Source organism: Protopterus annectens, chromosome 5.part0 (assembly GCF_019279795.1).
Source record: "Protopterus annectens isolate FY-2018-M chromosome 5.part0, PAN1.0, whole genome shotgun sequence".
In the NCBI taxonomy this organism is placed as follows: Eukaryota; Metazoa; Chordata; order Ceratodontiformes; family Protopteridae; genus Protopterus; species Protopterus annectens.
Genome location: NC_056735.1, coordinates 253,451,890 through 253,477,203, shown reverse-complemented (window position 1 = coordinate 253,477,203; position 25,314 = coordinate 253,451,890). Strand labels below are relative to the sequence as shown.

Sequence of the window (25,314 nt, the reverse complement as noted above, 5' to 3'; positions counted from 1 at the left end):
TCCAAGGCAGAAACGCATTCGACCACCACAACACTAATCACGAGACACAACTCTCCTAAACCATGTGCCACTCAACCAAAGCCCCTAAGGCAAAACAGCATACCTAACACACTAGTCATAGATGACTCAATAGTGAGGCACACTGATGTCCCACTCAGTAGATTGAATAAGGAGAAAGTAACAGTCAGCTGCCTGTCAGGTGCCAGGATCCGCCACATAACGCATGTACTCAGGTCCCTCAATTACAGGTACAAATATGACTCGGTCAATGTAAATGTGGGTTTGAATGACTTGAGACATTCCTCCCTGGACTACATTAAGAGACATGGAGGAGCTCTGATTATGTAGCCCAGGCAGGTATGACCCTAGCCCTGAGCAGCATCCTGCCATCACCCAGAATGATACCACAGTATAAGCAGAAAAGGAGTGATTTCAACAACTGGCTAAGTTTCTGGTATCATTCTAAGGGGATCCAGTATCTGCCTGGGATGACATGATTGACATATTTCAGTGCTTTGCTAGAGATGGCCTGCATCTGTCATCCCTGGGTTTCCGGATACTGGCCAAGGCTCTTGCCATTCCCTATAGTGTCTTTTTTAGGTGGTGTTCCAAAGACCAAATTACCACCGTAACAGCTACAAACAAATGGAATCTGGGGGTCATGCTGCTCAGTGCTATAAGTCTAAATCTCAAAATGCACTCACTCAAAGCACTCCTTAAAATGGAGAACATCCACATTTGTGCTGTAACGAAGACCTGGTTCAAGGCAGCAGAAAGCACCCCTACACTACCAAGCTATAACCCTTTCCACACCTTTGGCCCCAGAACTTGAACCGAAGCTCCAAAGGTGATGGTGTTTCCATATTCATAAAGGATGCCCACACCTTCAGACTGGTAGCCCATCATAATGCATTAGCGATACTTCAGGTGCAGCTAACATTTGGTAAGACAGCGATTCAGGTTGTAGCCTACTATAGGTCCCCAACCATGTCCCAAGACCCATACCCCACGTTCCTAAGCACCCTGTTGAATATTAGGGTCCAACCTAACACTCTTATGCCCTGGACCAGCTCGTTCTTACCCCCACTAGAGGTAACAACATCCTTGACCTGGTCATTACTAACATGGGCAACCGTTGCTGTACAGCAATAGTCGGCTCCTCCCTGGTTAGATCCGACCACAAACTAATCACCTTGAACCCCCCCCCCCCCCTGCAAAGGTAACCACCATGAAAAACCTATCCAACGCTAACTTTGGGCTCCTGAAAACAGAGGTGGCTAACTTCACAGCACCCTTGCAAATGGAGAATAGTTGCATGACCGCCAAATCATATACCAATGCACTGTAAGAACATGTACACAAATGCATGGATCTCTCCATACCCAATAGAACCAAGACGCTCTCCTCCAAAAAAAGGAAGCCAGTCTGGTGGTCCCCTGCTATAAACAAACTCTACAACAGGAGGAGGAAACTGATGCGGAATAAGGTGAAATCCCAAGACTGGAAAAACTCCCTTATCAGCCTCAACAAAAAGTTGAGATCCTTCATCAAATCCTCTAAAGTTAACTATAAAAACAAAATTGCAGCAGATAGTAGACAACCACAAGGCCTTCTATAGTTATGTAAAGAATCTCCATGGCAATACCCACATTTGCTCTGAGGTACTGCACAATGGTACCTTCTATACTGAGCCAACATATATTGCCAGTGTACTGGCTGACATTCACTACCAACTTTAACCCCCCCCCCCCAAAAAAGGACCAATCACAATAACAGTAGATTGCCAGGCACGCAGTATTACTGCTGCACAGGTTAAAACAGCACTGTTCAAGGCCAAGAAAATATAGCTTCTATGGGACCTGACAATATCCCTGGCTGTGTTCTACATGAACTACAGAGTGAACTGGCACCTTGCATGTGTGCACTGTTCAGTCACAGCCTCACCTCAGGTTTTGTCCCTACTGAATGGCGCACTGCTATAGTCATCCCTCTCCACAAAGGAGAAGCGACTACAGGCCTTGGGAACTATCACCCCATTAGCCTGATGAGTCTGATATGCAAAGCTATGGAATGCATCATCATGAACCTAATAAACAAGGATGTAGGGAATCTCCAAATTCTGGAACCCACACAGTTTGGTTTTGTGAAGGGTAGATCATGCCTGCTCAACTTGGTCGACTTCTTTGAGTCAGTCACCAGAGCTGTGGATGAAGGGTAGGTGGTTCATACAGCCTAACTTGATCTGGCCAAGGCATTTGATACCATTCTCCACTCAGGAGTCCTAGAAAAACTCACCAAGCTAGGCATCGACCCCTATATCACCAGGTGGGTTGCAAACTGTCTCATAGATAGAACCCACAGTGTGAAAGTAGTTGACTCCAAGTCAAGACTGCCTAGCCCTTAGTTGAGTACCACCAGGTTCGGCCCTGGGTCCTCTCCTGTTTGCTATCTGCTTTTCTGAAGTCCAGGCCGACATGAAGGTACTCTGGCTGACAAAGTGTGCAGACTATTGTAAGTTGGGAGCTGCTATTAACTCCCCAAGTGATGTTGACATCCTACAGAATGGCCTCACTGAGACCGACTACTGTGCCAAAAAATGTCATCCCATTTGGGTAAAATCCAGTTCCCATGAATTACCACATTGATGGTAGTCCACTGAACACAGAAGGTGTTAGAGATCCGGGAACACAGGCTGACAGCAACCTGTCTTTTGATCACCACATTGCCACAGTGGTCAGAAAGTCATTCTATGTGGCACATCTCATTACTTAGGGTTTTGCATCCAGGTAGAAAGAGGTCATTGTCTCCCTCTACTCTTCCCTCATTAGGCCAGTCATAGAGTACAATGCCCCATTTGGCATGTACCTCACTAGACACCTGCAACAACTGGAGAGGCCACAAACGTACCTCACAAAGAGGATCCTAGGCCTTAAACACTTGTCCCATATGGACAGACTCAAACTCCAACTATTCTCTCTCATATCGCCTACTTAGAGGTGATCTCTGCTTGACTTAGAAAGCCATGTCTGACCCAGCTCTGTTAGAAATGCTACATTATAGAAATCCCATTCCCTCCGCACCACATGCTCTAGAGACCTCAACCTCATTACCACAATCAACAGAACGTACTGGAGAGACAGGTTCATAACCCAGAAACTGCCCATGCTATGGAATAGACTTCCCATACATGTCAAGCAGAGCAAAATCATGATGAGTGGATGGGAAATAGAAAATTCACCCTGGGGATAACTCCAGTGGCTCTACTCGACAGAGGCGCTGGGAACTAAGGTGAGTGGCACGATGCCAGGGTAATCGTGTGGCTAGGCTTGTAAAGGCCAAAGGGGTATTAGCCTAGTACACAACTATGAACCTAAATATTAAACACAGAACAAAAAGCTATATGCAATAGATCACTTGAAAATGTTACTTTATACTGTGATGGAAGTTTAAAAGATTTAGGCAAAAGGCATGACCTTTTTTTATCCAAAGCCATCCTTTTACCTAAAGTCATTTTCAGAGCTACAATCAACAGTGTTTTAAAATGTTTCACCTTTTGTTTCACAAATTGGGGAGGGGGCATTGGAAAAATGTAGAGACCATTCTCTACAACTTTGTTCTAGATTATTTGCTGGGTAATCCAAGTTTAACACACAAATTGCAGCTTGTGAGCAGGCAGGAAGATCCTCTTTTTGTGACAGATGTCATTACTCTTTATACTTTAATCTTAAGTGGAGTTTGTGATTGAATTCTCTTAATTGTAATGTTTTTGCTGCAAGTTTTGTCCCCAGTTATGCCAGTCCTTTATGGTTTTATAAGAGCAATACATACATTTCATTGTATATATTCGGAATAAGGTTGCATTTGTGTTGTATAGATTTGACTGTTAAAATTAATCGAGCATGGGTTTGAGATGTTACTAGACTGATTAAATAGATTTAGAATTAAATTTGCACTTGTCAAACTGCTATTGAGTGTATAGATTTTTTTTAATTTGTGTAAGCAATAGTTTTCTGCCTAAAATGTTTAGGAAGCCAACCTCAAGGAGAACACCTTTATTTCAGCTGCCAGTACACACCCTCCAGAAAGTCTCTCCCTTTTGGAGAGTTTGTGACTGCTTATAGAATATATGTAGATGACTATACAGAATATCCTGATATTGCAATCTGACAACATTTATGGATTAGAGGTTTTATGTTGGAATGCCTTTCTTTGCAGCAATTACATTTTTCTAGATTTGGTGATTTAGAGAAGGTATAATGGTGAAGGTAGAAACTGCGGTGGTGGTGCTGCGGTAGCATTGTCACCTCACAGTAAGACATTGTCATGTTCTATTCTCAGCTAGAGCGTCTTCTGTGTGGAGACGTGCGTGAATGGGCGTACCTTCGTTGAGGGTTGTGCGTCAGGGCTGGCAACTCGGCACATAAAAATCTACTGCCAATCATTAGCGGGCTGGAGTTCCGCTGTGGCGACCCCTAACTGGGAAAAGCCGAAAACCCAACATAATGGTGAAGGTAGAAAGAAACATAGTAATTCTTACAGAAACAAAACTGTTCCTTCCCTATGTATGCTCCTTTTGTGGGGGGCTTTTCCTGTAGCATTAGAAAGCAGTAGTATATCCTCCTTGGTTATAACATTTTTGCTACTATTCTTAAGATACCCTTAAAACCACTTTCCATAATTCGGTGCGTCTTGTGGAGCATTTGACCCATTCTGCATCTTTTCTAAGACATCCGAAAGTAAGAGCTACAAGAGTTTTTTTTGTCTCTGTTGGGACTTTTCCTAAAGTGCATTGTTAATGGTGTTGAACTTGTGGTTTCTTGCAGTTTTTTTATTTCAGTAGTACAAACATCAAGAGCAGCTCTACTGCAGATTTAGTAGTACAGCATTTTCTGAAGGATTGTAACACTGATCCATGGATTGATTATTATATTGGATGGAGCAGTGCTGTAATGTTAGCGTTGTCGCCTCAGGTAAGAGGTTATCCGGTTTGATCCTCACATGGGGTGCCTTCTGTGTGGAGTCTGCATGTCCTCCTTGCGTTTGTGTGGGTTTCCTCCGGGTGCTCCGGTTTCCTCCCCCTTTAGAAAGACATGCGTGTGGAGCGTTTCTCCTCGGGCCTCTGCTGAAAACGGGCTCTGTTCCAAGTCCGACTTTCCCGGTTAACAGACTTAAAATAAATAAATAAAAATAATAAAAAAATATATATATGCATTTCCAAAGGTAGGATGCATTTTTGGATAAAACTGAATTTTTACAGTTTGAATGAAATTGTATGTTTATCCTTAATACTTTGCAGTTTTGTAGTTTGAGTGATGAGCTACAGTATTTGATTTGAAATATTTTTATTTTTGCATTGGTATAATTTGTGATGTCGTCTTTTCCCTATGTCATTGGTTGCTTCAGAAGTTTGAGGGTATACACTTTCTTGGGTCTATAATTATAACGGTGAATGCAGTACAAGTGACCAAAAAAAACGAAAACACAAAATTCTGAACAAACTGCACAGTGATACCCCCCCCCCGGGGAAAAAATTGCTAGTCAAAAACACAAAATTCCCCATAAATAAATATACCAACTCTGAAATCGCACCACAGTGGAAGAAACGGCAAAGTCCCGAAAACGGCCCAGTGATTTTTCTTTTCCCCTGGGAAAAAAATCACTGTTTCATGTCTTCGGGATTTTGCCGTTTCGACATTTAGCTGTCGATTGAACAGTGTTCGCTATAGTAAGCATTCATTTCCTTTTCTTACTGACTATTATTAACCTTTAAGGAGCTATGCAGAAGGACCTATGCAGAGGTTCTAGTTAAGCTGTCTTGCCAATATTGTATTGATATAGTAGTTTTAATACAAAGACATTTGTTTCCTTAGTGGAGAATTTAAGTGCTTTAAATTTTTTTTTGAGTAAGAATAGTGAAGGAAGCAGTCGACTCCCTTTTCCCATTTTTACACAGGGTCTAGGTGTCACTTCAGTTGTGACCAATTCACCTATACCGATTGTTTACAGTGTTGTGGCTAGTCCTGTTGTATAGAAGTGATTTCATAATATTTTAAAATTCATAATATTTTTAAATGTTCTTCAAATCTATTGGGGTGTCTTATAAAATTTCCATTCATAAGGTGCGTGGTGTAAATCTGTCAACTTTGACTGGTACTGAAAATCTAAATTTTCGAAACCTTTTCCAGATTCTTCCTTTTAAGATATTCATCATTCCCTCTGCCTCAGTGTTATTTTGGGTTGTCTGCCAAGGTAATCCAGTACTGGTTAGCTTTCAAAAGATCAGACTTTCTTCCCTCTCTTCCTGTGACATCTGCTATACCGAGCATATCCTTCGAGGGGAGGCCTTAGTTTTGACAAGGAGCGAGTGTTCAGTCCTTTTCTCCAATCCAGAGAAGAACATCCTCTCCTCTGACTCTTCACGGGATCCAATCCAGTGCTGATTTTTTTCCCAGTACACTGCTTAGATAAGCCCCATTTGGGGGACCCCCTTCCTCTCGTATTCAATTTATTCTTTCTGTTTTTATTTTAATGTATTTCTGTGAGATTTTCTGCTTGTATCGGTGTTTATTTGGCATGTATCTTGGACACATGCTTGTTTTTACTGTTTGAGGAAATATTCAGTATTTCTCTGAGGTGCAGTGTTTGTGCACTGTTCACTAGTGGTGGTCACATCCAGTCAAAGCTGCAAATTAATTGTACCCATTTTTACCGTTACTGTGCCTTATTTTCATCTTTTGACAGGAAAATATTGCAGAACTTGCATTTGTTCAGCATTTATACATTTACTATATGTATGACTCTGCTTTGTGAGTTTTTAACATTGGACAGCGTTTTTACTTCAAATTGTTTGAATGTACTGTGGAGATTTCTCTCTGACAAGAAAATATTTTCAGTTGCTATTAAATGTTTTATGGCAGTTTAACGTGTGTGGAGCCAATTTTTAACAATGGTTTGGCACATTGAATGCTTTGGTGCTTGGACTCTGTGTACTGGAAATTCTTTAACTTTTGTCAGTTGTGAAAGAAGTTTGAACGCGTTTCAATCTTCTTTTCTCCCAGATAATAGCACAGTTTGACAGCATTTAGTAGTTTTGCCTACTTACTACTAGAAACTAAATACTTATTGTGATACATCAGCCATAATAATAAATTGGCAGAAAACTGGGTAGTGTTCTCTTTCCTCATTTGATGGATCCCAACTCTTACACCCCCCCCCCCCCCATATCAAATCTGGTTGCACCCGGTCTCCCTCTAGTGTAGCTTTGCCAGCCGCTGCTGAGTGGTGTTTAGACAATCTTCCAGGGCTGTTCCAGTACAAGTATGAGGGAGCCAAATCTTTACGTGCAAGGGTCTTGTGTTAGCATCATCTTGAGTAAAAGACCCCTTGCCAGACATGATATTTTTGTCTAGTATTGAAGTTCAGAAGAAAAAGAAACACAAGCTTCATAAAACTGATTAATCTGATTTACAGCTGTTTATATAGCTTATGTGGTTTTCTTGGCTAAGAGTATTCTCCATGTGGCTAATTCTGGTGATTATGTTGCCATCCATGGCTCTAGTGCTGGTTTGGTTCGCGACCTTTCTGTTTCAGAGAATGATGAGGAATCTGAGAACAATCATGATTTCCTAGTCGACAGAGTCCATTCACTCTAATTCTTTAGAATGTGAACCTGATGTTAAGTCAGTGTGCTCACTTTTTTTCATATGATTGCTAGATTTAGTGATGGATTTGCGTGGGAGCAGTCTGGATATATAACCCACAGCGAAGAGGAGATATGAACTTGTATAAGGCAAGATGCCCAATTCTATGGCTATACCCCATCTTTTACTGGGCTTTGAAGATTTATAAAGTTGCTTGCTGGACACCAGTGTGTGTATTCCAGTAGTCCCCAAAAAGGTGCAATGAAAATATGGGGTCTCTTGACATGACTGGTCTCTCATCTGATTTGATTGCTGACCCCAGCTGTTTGATCAAATAAATGGTCCTTGGCTTCATCTAATCCATTTTCCCCTGTTAGAGAGGAAAATGGTTAGATCTTCAGGTCAAACGGATGCCTTTAGAATGTTAAATTTCCACATATTGTCTAGATAATTTGACAGTGTGCATATGGTTTGGATGATTATGCTGCGTCCTTACCTCCAAAGCAAAAGTATTTGAATGAAATTGTCTTAATTTGACTCGTATTTTGAAGCATGCTTTGAGAGTTGTGCTTGAATCAGATGCAGTCTTGAGAAATTTTGCTGCTGTTATATTAATACGGAATACTTGTTTACTTAGCAGATCTGTGATTTAAAAACAACAATTCTGAATGTACCTTTAAGTTCTGAAGTGGTGTTTGGGCCCTCTGTTGCACAGATTCTCAGACCATGGAATGACAGAGGCAAACTAATGCATGGGATATCTTGGGTGTTTCATGTACCCATGTTCTCCTCGAACAAGGATCAAAACAAAAAAGTCCAAGCCAAACGAAAGTCTGAGATCTAAAAATAAATGGCAGGAGGATAATTCTTCTAACCCAAATGGGGTGGGGGGCTCTTTTCCAAAAAGGAATTTAACCACCTGCAAAAGAAATGAGGCTGTTGTCAGAGCACCTCTACCCTTCCTCCAACCTTCCTTCCCCCCAGGTTCTCTCATAAATCCTGCAGCCTGGCCACAAAAAGTCTTGTACAAATAGTACAAATAGGTTTTTAGGATAATTTGGAGAGTATATCCTTGACGGTAGAGAAAATCCTCCGCCTTTCAGGAGAATTACCCCACCAGACCAGACAGAGCAGTTTCTTCCAAGTGCTCCATCACCTGGTAGAAGCAGGGGGCATAGAACCACTGCCTGTGATACACAAATGCAAAGGATTTTACTTAGTTTTTGGTATCAGAAAGGAAGCACTTCAGGAAACCCATGCTATAAACACCTTTGTTCTGAATTTCAAGTTGCTCACCTTGCAGTCAGTCTGAACATTGCTTCTAGACCACTGTTTCATGGTGACTCTAGATCAAGAACTTGTATGTTCTTATTGCTCCCAAATTCATGAAATTGAGAGTTGCTGTATTTGGCTTACATTATCAGTTTTTCTGCATTACCCTTTGGGCTATCTACTGCACTTCAAATGTTTACAAATTGTCTGGCTCCAGTGTTTGCCTGTTGCAGAACCCTAGGCATCTACATTTTCCTTATGTACACGATTTGCTGATTTGTGCAGGTTCTGTATCCAGATGCCTAGAGTTACTTAGACAAAATCACATTACTCCTTTCCTACCTGAGCTTCAAAATAAACCTTCAAATGTCCTTCCTCACACCCTTTCAATGATTTGCTTTCCTGAGGTGTTGGATAGACACAGTAAATTCTTCCTGCCAGAAGACAAAGTTATGACTCTTGGTAATTTTCTTTTATTTCCTCTTTCCTGGACATGGCCTCTGCAAGAAAGTTCAACATTCTAGGCCTCATGGCATCAGTGATCCTTATGATACCACTAACCAGCCTACATGGCATCAGTGATCCTCATACCACTAACCGGACTACATGGCATCAGTAATCCTTATGATACCACTAACCAGACTACATGGCATCAGTGATGCTCGTGATGCCACTAGCCAGACTACATGGCATCAGTGATCCTCATACCACTAACCAGACTACATGGCATCAGTGATGCTCGTGATACCACTAGCCAGACTACATGGCATCAGTAATCCTCATGATACCACTAACCAGACTACATGGCATCAGTGATGCTCATGATACCACTAGCCAGACTATATGGCATCAGTGATCCTCATAACCGCAGACTGCACATAAGAAAAATTCACTGGCACTTTGAAGAATTGTTGGAACCCAGCATCTTCATCCTTTTGATTTCCAGGTATCATTACTGGGATTTGTAAAACACGAACTGCAGTGCCAGAGGGATAAACTATCCCTGAATCCAGGAGCGCCTTTCTTCAAACCCCAGTCCTATCTGTCAAGACATGCTTCAGATTTTGCAAGGGGGGGTAGTCTCCATGGGAGTTCAAGTGCAAGGTTTGTGAGGTCTTAGGGCATGCTAAAGCACAAATGTGAAAATGTTGGCAGTAATTCATGCCTTAAAAGTTTACCACTTATGGACTGCAGGTCCTCTTCTAATGGTTACAGACAACACTACAGTGATGTGGTACCTGAACAGCCAAAGGGGAGTATAAGGTCAAATCTGCTTTGTTGTTTGGGCACTGATGGAGTGGGAGCTGGTTTGACAGAATTTTGACTCTTCAGGGCTCGTATATTTCATCAAAGCAAAACAGCGGCATACAGACTAAACAGATCCTGGACAGACCCTCCTAAGCAGAATCTTCACGTAGAGATCATTGAGGTCTTGATCCTGATGTGGGGAATACCTCAAGTAGATTGGGTGCACTTAGTTTTGTAGACCTTTTGTGCAGGTATCTTTAAGTGTGATTTAGTGAGGTAAGTTAATTCAAAAGTGTTCAACTCTTCTCCAAGTTTGCCAAGAAAGTTAATGCTCCCTCTGCAACCTTCTTTAAGAAGCCCAGTAAACATATCTAGCAAACTATTGATAAGCATACATTTAAAAAGCAATGGCAGAGGTTGCAGAAAAGAACTATTGATAAGCATACATTTAAAAAGCAATGACAGAGGTTCCAAAAAAGCAGACCCAAAAACAAGATTGTCTGTTTGCAAGACTTCTCTCCCCCTCCTATCATAACGATCCCTAAATCCTTCCAGAAAGTCTGAAATTCCATTTCTCTCTGGCAATAAATTTCAGACAAGCGGATTCTTAGAGCAATCTGTTTCTAAGTGTTTCACTCAGACTTTCTTATCCAAGGAATTCCTCAGGATTCTGGGTAACATGGCATCTGATTCTCATGATACTTCTTGCAAGACTTTACATGAAAAAATCCAGTGGTTCCAGAAACATCAACATTTCCTGGCATTTCAGACTCCAAGTTTGGGGATGGTTAAAAGAGACTTTGGTAGAAACATCAAAAATTTCAGAGTCCAGGTCTCCCATTCACCCTCTCAGCTCAGCAGTCTGTCAGAACAGATGCCCTCAGACTTTTCTTGGGGAGTCGCATCTATGGGGATAGAAGTGCAGGGTATTTGGAACAGAAAAGGCAAAATAAAATGCAATAGATTTTGGCACTTGAATGCTATCAACTCTCATCTGTGGTCCCTGGGATTTCAGGCGACACCACAGTGATATAGTACATAAGCAAAGGGGTAACTAGATATTTCCGTTGGTGCATAGTAGTCATGGGAGCCTGGAAGACCGCTTTTCAGTTTAACATCACTGTGCAAGCATCTTGTGTGCTGTCACAGCAAAACTGTGTGACAGACCAGGGGAGCAGGACAGTCCCTTATAAAAGAAGATTGAGTCATGGTTCTTCCAGGAATTGATCCAACTTTGGGGAATACTTGAAAGATATTTTTGCCTCCACTAACAATCTATTAGCAAAGTTCTACTCAAGGATTCTATGCAGGAAGGCCTGGAAGACCGATTTTTCTTTTCCATGGGCAGGAAGGCTTCTGTATGCTTTTCCACCCTTTCTAGTAATATCCACGGTCATTCTGATTCAGAATGACTCTCCAAAGATAGCTATGGTGACCCCCCCCCCCCTTCCTGCCAGGGTGATAGTGGTTTTCTCTTATGAAAATGGCCAGGGGCAGTTAACTACAAGCTCTTCCTCGCAAACTGGATCTAGTCACACAAAACCCAAGGGTGTTTGGAGCATCCTGATTCCCCAAACAACTGACTGGATGACAGATTCAACTTTTAGGCACCATTTTGCTGAGGGCATGCAGCAGCTATTAAAGTAGGCAAGAAAACCAGCTACTAAAAAACCATATTGGTAAATGGAAAAATCGTAGGAAGTTACTAGGCTATTGGCCCTGAGGTCCTTACAAGCCTAGCCAAGAATTTAGCCATTGTTCTGACAAGTCGGCACCCAATGTCCCCTGTCCAGCAGGGAGACAGATGGAATCCCGGGGGTGTATTTTCTGTTCCCCATCCAGTTATCCAGGTTGCGCTTAAAAAGGGTTAACGTACTCTGCTTGATGTGGAGAGTGAGTCTATTCCACAGAAGGGGGAGTCTGTGGGAGACAACTCTATCCTGCCAACATGTCCTATTGATGTCGCAGACCAGGGTGAGGTCGCGGGTGTGGGTTACTGGAGTAGAGCTCGACTTGCAGATGTGCAGCAGTCTCATCTAGGCGGGGCCTGAGATTACTTTGTATGCTAGACAGAGGTCACCTCTGAGGAGTCTGAGTAGAGGGACAGGGCTTTTAGCCTATCTGTGTAGGGTAGATGTTTGAGTCCCTGGATTATCCTGGTGAGGAACCTCTGGTCTCTCCAGCTGCTGCATGTGCTTCGTGAGGTTCATGCCGAAAGGGGCATTGTACTCAATGGGTCTTATAAGAGAAGAATACAGTGATGTTATGACCTCCTTGTCCGTGGATATGGGATACCCTTAGTAATGAGGTGGGCCATGTTGAAAGCTTTCCTTACAAGAGGCAACATGGTGGTCAAAAGTCAGTTTGCTATCAACCTGGATGCCCAAGTCCGGAGGAGAAGAGGGCCAATGAGGTGCTCTGCTTGACATGAAGTGGGAGTCTGTTCCATAGGTGTGGTAACCCGTGGGAGACAAATATGTCCCTCTAGCAGTTTCTATTAATGTCACATACCAGGTTAAGGCCATTAGAGCAAGTAATCTATGTACCATTTGACTTATGGATATGCAACATTTCCCGATAAAGCAGGGTCAAAGATCACCTTGTATGTAAGGCAGAGGTCACTTTTGAGTAGTCTGTATAACAGAATAGAGACACTGATTTCAGACTGTCCTTATAGTGCAAATGCTGAAGACCTTGAATTAACTTTGTGCAAATGCTGAAGACTTTGAATTAACCTTGTGCGGAATCTATGTGGTCTCTGCAGTTGCTTGAAAAAGGTACATACCAAAAGGGGCATTGTACTATGTTATTGGCCTGATGAGGGAAGAGTACAGGGAGATTGTAACTTTTTTCTGGAGGCAATGCCCAATACATATGAGGTGAGCAATACAGAATGCCGTTCTTACTACTGTGGAGACATGGTGATCAAAGGTAAGGTTGCTGTCGACTTGTGTGCCCAGCTCTCACCACTGAGTGTGTACTTAGGGTGATGTTATTGATGTGGTAGTTAGCAGAAACATCACCCTTACCAAAAGGGATGATGCATTTTTTTGCATTGAGTTTAAGGCTACGAATTTGGCACCACTCCCTCTTGTAGGATGTTGACATCGTCTGGAGATTCTATGACCGCTCCCAGTTTGCAGTCATTAGCAAACTTTGTCAGCTACAGTCCATTAGTTTTAGCTTGAACTTCTGGGGACCTGCACTGTTTGGAATCTATTTCTCCAGACTGATCCTCTGTGGAATACCACTGGTTACAGGTCTGCTGTGGGAGGTGGATTCCACTGTTTTGACTATATGGGTTCCATCACTGAGCCAGTTAGTGACCCATCTAATGATGTACGGGTTGATACCTAGGTGAGTTTGTCAATTATGCCTGAGTTGGGGGATACTGTCAAAAGCCTTGGCTAATTCTAGGTAGGCTGTATGCACAGATTTCCCCTCATCAAGAGCCTTGGTGACAGTCTCGAAGATGTCCACCAGGTTTAACAGGCATGATCTCCCTTTGACAAATCCATATAGAGTAGGGTCAAGTGTTTGGAGGTTACCAGTATCTTTGTTGATGAGGTCCATGATGATTCTCTCCATGACCTCACAGATAGACTAGATAGGTCTGTAGTTCCCAGGGTCAGTGGAAGCACCACCTTTGTGCAAGGGGATAACAGTGGCCTTTTTCTGTTCAGCTGGGATGAAGCCAGTGCTTAGACTGATTGAAGAGTACCTAATGATGTTGCTAATTCTAGTATGAGCCCATGTAGGACGCAGTCTGGGATGTTATCAGGTCCCATGGATACTGTGTTTTTGACTTTAGGGCGCTCAGAACCTGCTATTTAGAGATACAAGGTAGAAGACAGGTGGTAGCGATGTCATTGGGTAATTGTGGCAGGGACAGGGAAGTGAAGTTTTCACAGAACCTGTTTTCTAACAGGTTAGCAATGTCCACAGAATTGGTATATGAGGTATCATCAACTACCAGTTCAGCACAAATCTGGGCCTTTCCTTTTAGGTTACAGCAGTAACTAAAGAACGTCTTATGGTTTTCCTTGGTTGAGGAACCTAATTTGGATTCATAGCTTTGGAGGACTTCACAAGAAGTCTTATTTGCTTATTTATGCTGAAGAGGGAGTGTTTCCAATTTAAGGCTCACTTCCTCTTGCACTTAGACAGCAATTTCTTCCTCTTATTGTAAAGCTTGTTAAGGGCAGTTGTCCACCAGACAGGTTTGATCTTCCTTGAGCTTGTTTTGATCCCATCAGATACGGCCAAGTCAGTGCAGTTGTTTAAGTGTTTGTGTATAACATTTGTGTAGAACTGTGCACACTTGCTAGTTCCATCTGGGGTGGTGCAGTGAAGCTTATTTATACATCCCATAAGAAGTTATAATCTGCTTTGGAGAAGTTTTCTAGTTTAGTTGGTGCTGGGGGGGTGGGAACAGATGTGATCGTAACTTCGACTGAGACTGATTTATGGTCGGATCTCACCAGGGAATACCTCACAATGGGGTGCTACATTGGTCCCCCATATTGGTAAGCACTAGATCCAGGATGTTGGCACCCATTGTGGGGTCCAGGGCATTGGAGTTAATGAAGTCAAGGCACCTTTTTTCAAGTGAGTTTGTGAACAAGTAATTTCACCAGTCAATGGATGGGTAGTTAGTTGCCCAAAACTATGGTGTTCAGATCTATTTTGATAGTCTCAAGTAGCTCCAAATAGAGTGGTTGTCCTGATTCATGGAGAGGGGGTCCTGTAGCTTTCAATGACTTGGATAGGTGTCTTACCAACAGTTAATTGCACCAGAAATATCTCCAGAAAATCATCTGGAGGTTTATTTTTTATTATCCCACTTCACAAAGGTGGTAATGCCGACGATCACTCAAACTACAGTCCCATCTCCATCCTCTCCCCACTATCAAAAATCCTAGAAAAATTTATTGAAACCCAGCTATTGAAACCCAGCTACTCAATAACCTCGTCAGTAATAACCTCTTATCTCCCACTCAACATGGATTCCGCCCAGGTCATAGTACAACCTCAGCTCTACTCTCCTTCACTGACATACTGAACAAAGCTCTTGATGCTGGTTTACCCACCTCTGTACTCTTGCTAGATCTTTCAAAAGCTTTTGACACAGTATCTCACCCTAAGCTTTTGCAACACCTACAGAAACTTGGTTGCTCCCATAGTGTAATAACCTGGTTTTCTTCCTACCTTAACAGACAGCAGTCAGTTAAATGGCAAAACCAACAATCTGATTTCTTAGTAAACACAGGTGTGTGCCACAAGGATCCATTTTAGGACCACTACTTTTTAATATATTCATTAATGATCTAAATAGTCTCCCAACACAGCACACTAATTCAGTATGCAGATGATGCAACTATCCTCTCCTCTTCCAATAATTTCACCAATCTCCAGACAATCACCAAAGATGCCTTCTCTATAGAAACCTGGCTGAATGACTCTCAATGCTTAACCCAAAAAAAAAAAAACGAAACTATTATTCTCACTAAAACCTCCAACTACAGAATACAACATTCTCTGCCATAAAACTATAATCAAACTGGTAAAATTCACAAAACTTCTAGGAATTGCTATTGATGACACACTCCTTTGGGCAACATATACTGAACACAGTAAAAAAAAAAAAATTCAAACTAGGCAAATTATACTGACACTGACTCTACCTTGATAATCAAACTAGCAAATACTTTGCTTATTCCATCCCTTCGTAATAAGCTACAACAATGCTACTATAAACTAGCAAAATTTGCATCTAACTTGCCAAACAGCTCACACCACTGTACCGCTCTCTCAAACCTGCCCTGGCTAGAATATCACTACTATCTTCAGCTTACTCAACTAATTATGGCCCATAAATTAATTTTCCAACCCAATAACTGCTCTGCTTTCCAATCCATCTTACACATTTATATCCCTACTCGATCGCTTCGCTCTTCAGAGAAAACCCTTCTAAGCATAGCAAAACCCAACAAGAGAGCAGAACAATGCCTATATTCCTACAACATAGCCAAACTATGGAATACCCTCCCCTCTACCATTAGCCACCTAGATTCCATAAAGCCCTTTAAAGCTGCACTAAAAACCTACTTCTTACAAAATCCAAGATGCACATGTAATGTACAATGTAAGCCCCCCTAATTATATAACCTATTATACAAAAATCCTCAATTCAACTCCTCTGATTTCAATCTGTTTCAAGTAACGAAGACCTTACTTGCTCATCACAGTGTACCAAATTTCTGTGATATCGTTTTTACCAGTTAGTTGAAGCTTGTATATTAATCTGTATAACATCTGTTGGTAATTATGTAATTTCTGTGCTGCTTGTGTTTTATTTTAAATTGCGGAGCCTTTCTCCCCAGATCTGTAATAATACTGAAAAATATTTTGTTTTATTAACTGTGGAGCTTTTCTCCCCGGGCCTCCACTGAAAATGTCTCTGCCTAGTGGACTTTCCCAGTCAACAAATGGCAATAAATAAATATTTATCCTTAATGAATATTGATACACTGCCTCCATCAGTTTTCATGCCATCAGTTTGTGGTCTGAACGTGTGGAAGGAGGTGTAGCCCCAATATGGCTGGGATGCTGTCCACAGCCTTGAACCAGGTCTCTGACTGCACAAATGTCTTTATTCCAAGGTGAGGACTGCTTCCAGCGAATGCAGTTTCATGTTAAGACTCCTAGTGTTTAGCAGCAAAACCCTGAGGTGGTTGTTAGATGGAGTTCTTACATTGGGAATTTTGTCCTTGAGATACTTCCTAAAAAAAAGACAATGGGGTTAGCAAGAGTCTTGGCCAGTAGCTGAAATCCCAGGGGTGACAAATGAAGAGCATCTCTGGCAAAGCATCGAGGCCCGTTGATCTTCATCCCAGGTTGACAGATGCTGTATCCCCTTAGGACACCAGAAACTAAGCCAATTATTGAAGTCAATCATTTTCTGTTTGTATTGAGGCATCATACTAGGTGAATGTAAAGGGCTGTTTAAGGCTAGAGACATACCAGCCTGAGGCACATAGTCAGAGAGCTCGATCATGTCTCTGTTCATGTAGTCGAGAGAGGTACATCTCAAGTTGTTCATACCAACACGGTCTGACATTCATGATAGTACCTGTTGAGAGACTTGAGTGCATTTGTGATCTGGCACCTGACAGCTGACCGTGACCTTCTCCAGCCTGTTGAGAGGGACATCTGTCTCATGAAGGAATCGCCTATGACTAGTATGTTTGGTTTTGTGTTTTACCTTAAGCGCCTGACAGGTGAGGCACTGGTATGTGAGCTATTGTGTATTGTGTTCTGCAGAGGAAGTATTGTGTAATACATTTGGTAGGGCTCTATTGTTCAGGTATGCTTCTGGTAAGGACCTCTGCATATGTAGGCATGTGTGTTGTGGGTTTGAGTGGAGTAGGAGGTGAGGTGTGCATGCTGATGACCCACTCAATGTCATATGTACTGAATGGTGTGTGAGAGCATGGATTCAAGGTTCTTAATATAGTTGCATCTCTCACATGTTTGTGTGGTCTAAGAGCAGAGGGTTGTCTTTGACCATGAGTCAGTTACTATACTGTCTCAGGATGCCCATATTGACTAAGCTGGCTGGAGAAACTGTGGGAAATTATGCATTCATAGTGTTAGGTAAATTTATATGGTCAGGAAGAGAGGTCGCACTTGGGAATGATCAGTGGGTGAGAGGTGTGTTGGTACCTCTGAGTTTAGGCTTGGTGTTCTGCCTGACAGTAGCGCGGAGCCACAAAAAACCTCTGGAGGACCACAAGTGAAGTGCTAAGGGAAAATTTAAACAAAAATGTTTGCTACTATTACCAGCAAAGGTAACTACTGCTATGAGGCAGTGCATGATGGTGCACTACATGCAAGAAAGTGCAAACGCAGAGCTTGTATAAAACGAGAAATAACACTCAGCTCAAACTAGCAAATAAAGATGCTCACTCTGGGCTCTAGTCCAATCATCCTAGATAGATAGGACCCAGACAGCACTCTCCTTTCACAAGGGTGCAGAAAGAACTTCTCCAACAAAGATGGCTTGAATTTGATACTCAGTAGTTACAAAACAGACTCAGAAACAGTAAGCCTGGAACTGGACTATGCTGTAGCCAAACTAGTACATTATGCAGTATAAAGTGGCCAAAAAAGTTCCGACAATTCAGCCAGCAGAATGCAAATATAAATTGAGTGCAATGTAAGAGCCGAAAGAGGCACTTATAGTTATTTCTTAACTATAAGTGCCTGTCGTTTAATGCCAGAAGTTCTAAAGGAGTTTACCTTGAGCCAAGCTATCCATCTTCTTGTCTTGTTTCCAAAACCTAAAAATGAGAAGCGAATGATGCACTGTACCTTGCATGTCCACAGGCAGCTCAAGACAAAATTATTGAGGAACCCCAATTAATTATTTTATTGGGAAGGTAAGAAAAAAGGACAGCCCATGTCAAAGCAGACTATTCCCAATTAGTTGTATTATACTGTTACCTTTTGTTATGCCTGTTAGAACAAAAATAATTCCAGGCAAGGTCAAGACTCATTGTGCAAAGGGCTTGGCTTCATTTGTGTTTTTGGAAAGGTTGAATTCTGGGAGTATTCTAGAAGCAGCAACTGGGTCCTCGGTATACATCTATACAAAGCACTATAAACTAGATTCCTTCTCCAGGTCTAGGACAGGCTTTGTTAGGAACATTCCCCAGGGGCTCCTCAACCCTCTTCCCAGACTGTAAGCTGTGGTTGCCCATATAGCTAAGGTGCTGCTGTTGTATTTGTTATATTTTATTGCACTTTATCATTGCAAATTGCCTTTGAATTTTGCTGGCTGCTGCACTATTGAGTAACTTAGTATTTCCTAGTTTAGTCAGTTGTTTGTAACTTAGTCCCTCACCTTTGATCTTTATCTTTGTGATTTTACATCAACACCCAGGACTGCACTAGTCTGTTCTGAACTGGAAATCAAAGAAACACGTTTGAGTGTGACCCTCTGACTGGCCACAAAGCTATTCTGTGTGTTTAGTTGGTTTTCTGTGCTTGTGCAAAGTCTGCCTGGTGCAGTGCCTTGTATAGATATAGTCCCCTAGAGCTGACATTTTCTGTGCAAAACTATCCTTGAAATGTCCCCAATTGTGCAAAGCGAAGACAAAGTAGCTTGTGAAGTGTGATGAGCATTGCTACCAGAGTTGCATTAGATAAACCTGTTTTTACCCCACTTCAGCAAGCTTCTGACCAAGTAAAAAGGGCCTGTAACCATGGGTATGACTTCTCTTGCTATGTCCACACCCTGGTGGAGATTGGCATCCTAAAACAATATAGCAATTCCCTCATGTTTACTGACAACTTGTTCTTAAACTGGTAAAGTATAGGAGAGATGCAACACTGTCACTGGAGGTAAAACTCTTGCATACAAGCACTCATAGTACCAGTCAGGTTATTAGTATTGCACACATTACACTCACCACATGCAGTGTGGATAAGATGCACACATTACATAGCACCAATCAGGTTGTTAGTATTGCACACATTACAATCACCACATGCAGTGTGGATAAGATGCACACATTAAATTCAAGAGCCTCAGCATATGAGTCTTTCTAAACCCTAAAGACTTCCCAGACATTGCAACTACTACAGATATACTCAACATTCCCAAAGGCACTCCACTAAAACACTCCCCACAACACATCCAGCCACATCAGTCACAACTTCTAAGGCCATAAGGCAACCCACCATGCAGTCCAATAGTTTGATTATAGGTGACTCCATTGTGATAAGCACGTTCCATTCATCAGGCTGAGTATGGAGAGTCACTGTCAGTTGTCTATCAGGGGTCAGGATCTGCCAGATCAAATATACAGTGTGGTCATTGCATCACCTGTACCAGTATGACCCAGTCATGGTCCATGTGGATGTAAGTGACCTAAGCCGCATCTCCCTGGACTGTATGAAGAGACATGATGGAGCTCTGAGACTGTATCCCAGGCTGGTATAAGCCCTGCATTGAGCAGCATTCTACCTTCTCCAAGTAAGGTGCCACAGTATGAACAGAAGACGACTGACTTCATTGACTTAGTTTTTGGTGTCACTTCAAGAGGTTTAAAATACTTGTCAGACTGTGAGGATAGTCAGCTGTCCATGTTGCTTTTCCAGGGATGGTCTGCACCTGTCCCTGTTAGGCTTTTGAATATTGGCCAAAACATTGTCCTCCCTCACTGGGGCTATTTTAGGCAATGCCAAACTGACAAACCTTCCGACATAGCAAAACTAACCTTAGAAAATTTAAAGTTCCTTCTCAATGCCAGTAATCTGAATAAGAAATTTCACACACTCAAAGCTCTCCTTACCTTGGAGAATGCAGACATTTGTCTAGTTTCGAAGGCATGGTTTACAGTTTCAGAGAACATACAGGCAGTGTAGGACTACAATGCCTTCCACACATTTAGACCAGCTACTGCCCAGGCAGGGACCATGAAGATGTAGGTGTCTCAACTTGCATCAAAAAATACCTCAAAGCTGGTCAAACAGGATGACTCTTGAGCTTCTGCACATCCGGATTGCCATAGACAAAAAAAACATACCAAATCCTTGTAAGCTGTAGCTCCCACCAATCACCTAGAAAACTTGTAACAAATACTTAAACTTATTGGAGACGCTTATCATTCAACCCAATACAGTATTCAAGGCTGACTTTAACTATCTCATTATAAACTGGGAATCGTACACAACCCCAATCCTACAGGCCAAGAGATTCCTGGACTTTGTCATCACAAACGCACTGGCTCAGATGATCCATATTCCCACTAGGGGCATGACCTTGCGAGAGAATAACTCTTATCCCACCCATGGATGTAATGTCCTCTCTGGTAAGGTCTGACCAATAAAGCTGTCTCTGAATAAAAAAAAATCCAGGATCCCTGCTTAAACCTAGAACATTTAGGAGCTATTTTACATCAAACTGTGATAACCTGGTAAAATTGCAAGCTGCCACAACTCTAAGAATACTGCTGCCTATGTGAAATTCTGCAGATAAACCCTGTATAATCATTTTAATAGATGCATAAAGACTAAGAATGAGCCAGATAACTTAAATGTGTCAAATATTAAAGCAATAAAGCAATCTGGAACCATGAGTACCAATATTATATAATTTTAGTAACATTTTCCAAGTCAGACTTTCTCTTAAAAAGCTTCATCAGGCAAATAATCATAGTACTCTGGACTATTCAGTTATTCATCCAGAAAAAAAACTTTTACACACACATGCCCATACTCTGGAATAAGCTTCCCATTCATGTCAAGCAGAGCACCTCGCTGGGCTCTTCAAGAGAAATCTTAACGAGTCGATGGGTAACAAAGTTCACTCCAGGGATCATTCCAGTTGCCCTACTAGATATGGGCACTGTGAACTAACATTGGGTGGCACGGTGCCTGGGCAATTTTATTTTGGGCTAGGCTTGTAAACGCTCTAGGGCCATTAGCCTAGTACACACCTATGAACCTATGAATAAAATCACTTATGTACTTTTAACAACTCACATGACCAAGTCAATTAAAAATTTTCACATGACCATTAGACGTGTAGTGAGGAAATATTGAGAGACTGCATCCAACACAACTTAGGTTTTGACAAGGGAAGATCATGCCTACTCAACCTGGTGGACTTTGGTGAGTTCACCAAAGCAATGATCAGGAGCAAAACTGTGCATAGTATCTACCCTTAGCCTTGCCAAGGCATTTCGTACAATATCCAACTCTGGCATTGTAGAACTGTCAGAACTGAGTATAAACTCCCATCTCACCTGCTGGATAGCAGCATGGCTTTCTGGTAGGACCCTGAAGTAAGGATATAGGATTCCACCTCCACAGGGTGGCTGGTCACTAGTGGAATCCCTCAGGGCTGTGTGGTGGATTAGCTCCTTTTTGTAATCTTTCTTTAAAGTGAAGGCCAATGTCAATGGCCTCTGGCTAACCAAGTTTGCAGACTTGTGCAAACTAGATGCAGTCATAGAATCCCCCCCAAGACATGACTATCCTCCCAGAAGAGTGGACTCTGACCCATAAGTGGTGTCAGAGCAACAGTCTAAAACTTTGTGCTAAGAAATGTGTAATAGTATTTGTGAAGTTAGGTACCCCTGGAAATGCTCATTGATAACACACCTCTAACAGTAGACCCAGTAGTCTGGGATTTGGGGGATGCTTGTAGACAGTAACCTGGCCTTTGACCATCATGTAAGAAATCATTGCAAGTTGCACAACTTGTAAGCAATGGTATTGTATGCAAGTCCAAGGATGTCATTGTTCCGCTTATAAGCAAGGGTATTGTATCTTGGTCTAAGGATGTTATTCCAACTGTAAGCAAGGATATGGGATCTAGGCTCAAGGATATCATTGTTCACTGTATTCAGCTGTCATCATATCAGTAATGGAGTACAATGCCCCATTGGTGTATACCTGGCTAAGCACATGCAATAACTGGAATGTCCAAATGTTCCTCATAAAATGAATACAGGTCATAACTCTGTCCCATGCGTATCACCGTAAAGCACTATCCGTGTACTGTGTGCCCTACATAGTGTTAAGGGGTGATCTGTACCTGGCATACAAGGCATCCTTGGATCATGCTCTGATGTGTACCATCTGCATATCTGCAAAACAAATAGCACCAGAATTACGTGATCTAGGGACTTAAACCTTGCTTGTGACATAAATAGGACTTATTAGAGAGGTAGGTATATGTCTGAGATAACCTGTTTTCTGGGTCAGGCTTCTTATCCATGTGAAGCAGAGTTCTTCCCTAACCCAATTCAAGTGTAACTTGGACTGGTGGATGGGATATTAAAAATTCATACCTGGTCTGGCACTTGAGTCTCTTAAGAGACAGAGGCAGCCTGTAAATGCTTGACCATCCATACCCCTTAGAGTAATGTTAAGGATGTTCTTCGTGTTTCACTGTTGCAGTCATCACACTTGGATTATCTGCCTGCAGGTAGCCCTCAGTCGGCCCGAATACCAGAGTCTTGGGATTTCTGCGTCAGATGCTGTCACCTCATCCATGACATCAGGGCTATAAAACATGCAGCCGATGCCATTACATCAGCTTTTCTTGTGCGGGAGCCCGAAGCAGAAGCAGTTCACAAGTGCTGGTTGGCAGATACCTGAAATGTTTGTTTTTTGAGTTTCAAACCCGAAGTCTTCTAAAGCTACGTACCCCATTGGGGATCCTTTTTTCTTGCTCTAACCGATGTCAGAAAAAGTTAACAATTGTCTTGCCTGTGGAAAGCAAATACCTCAGAGATTTTCATTCTTACTGCGTCACCTGCTTAGGCCCAGACCACGACGTCCCTTGCTGTTGGTTCTGTGCCTTGTTCAACTCCCGAACTATTCATCATCTGTCTATTTTTGTCTCCGTTCTTTCGTTCTCGTTATCCGTATTCCGAAATGACTTGGGTAAGCCATCTGACTACCCATCTTCCGAAAAAAAACACAAAGATAAAGACAGACCGTATAGGTCCAAAACAGCCGACAACACTTCTGTTAAGCTAGTCGCCAGTGCACTGGTACTTGGGTGCTTTTGCAGCCCCTGTTACCTGCTTCTACAGATTCACAAGCCTCTACTGAGACCCATTCGGAGTCCGGTATGCTGCGAGATGCTTCTTCGACTATGGAACCTGCAGATGTCTCTACCTTGGATGGGTCCGAAGCCGCTGTGCAGGCACTGGCTTCTGAGGGTGTATTCAGACCTTCCAATGTTGGTATTATACCGACTACTACTTTAATGACTAAATCTACTGAATTTCTTGGGTAGAGAGTTCGCACTACGCCTAGGAAACAGACGACCAAAGCACATTCTCAAGCTCCCATGCCACAGAAACAAATGCTTAGAATGGCTGAAGACTTAATTACTTTAATTAGGGGAAGCCAGCCTTCCCCCTCTAAAAGGCAAATAATTGATTTTCCTTCTGATTCTTCAGACCATGAGTCTGATGACTCTGACCCCCTGTGATTACCAGGACACACACCCTTATCTACCTATGAGCACTCGGATGCAGAGGATTCAATTCCCTCAGCTCCCCCCCCCCCCGAGGACTTTTCTTTTGGTGAAACCTTGCATACCCTAAGAGAGCATTTCCGCTGGGAATGCCAGGACTACCCACAGTTCAAAGAGACTCAGGAAATTTTTAGACTTGCCTCGGCCTAGACCTCTAGCTATTCCCCCTGTCCTGGATATTGTAGATGTCTTAATGGAATCCAGCCTCATCCCTGACACTTTACCACCTGCTCCTAGAAAGCCTGACAGATGCTACAGAGAGTACCTGACTCTCACAAATTTCTCTTTAAAAATCCCACTGCGGATCCAGAGACCATTTCCCAGGGACCTAAAGGTATTATGGCTTTTACAGCCAAAAACCCTACCCCTTTGAACAGGGATTCTAGGGCTCTAAACAGATGGGGTAAGAAGGTGTATACCTCTGCAACTCTTCCCATCAGGGCTTTAAATTGTTCATTTCACATGTTGAAGTACCAGCAGCATATTATTGATCTAATTAAACAAAAAATGTTGTTGATTCCTGATTGTGCAGAAAAGGACTTACAAAATATAATGCATTCTGCAAACCAAGTTGGTAAACATCCTTTGCAGTGTGGTTTTGATGCCTTAGAAGCATCTTGCAGGGCTGCTGTCACCGGGTCTGTTCTGAGAAGGCATGCTTGGCTGAAGGAACAAATCTTGCCAGGCCATGTCAAGGCAAAATTACTTGATGCTCCATTAAACCAAGAATGTTTGTTTGGCCCTAAAGCAGTTCTTAAAAAGATGGAGGAAAAAGCTAAATCCATGCAAACCATTAAAGATTTCTTACAGGTAAAGCCACGTAGATTCAGTAAGCATTGGCCTTCAAAAAACTTGTCCTTTCCAAGCCCTTTCAGCCCACACCCAGGGGCAACAGACCACAAAGACTACAGTCTCCGGGTATGCTCAGGTCTAAACAATAAAGTGCTCCCTCCTCAAAAACTGGGAGTGGTAAGCCACCCCCCCTATGGAAAAAGTCCACAATGTCTTGTCCTTAATCCTTCCCAGCCATGCCCAAGTACTTGCACCCCTAGGAGGAAAACTCTCCCTGCATGCAAAAAACTGGGAGTATAT

The 25,314-nt window shown here is 42.4% G+C and overlaps 1 protein-coding gene across 1 annotated transcript in view; it reads left to right on the top strand.

Moving 5' to 3' along the window:
- Positions 1 to 25,314, top strand: part of LOC122802559 — a 133,372-nt gene that overhangs the window by 24,867 nt on the left and 83,191 nt on the right. The gene's annotated exons all lie outside the window — the stretch shown is intronic.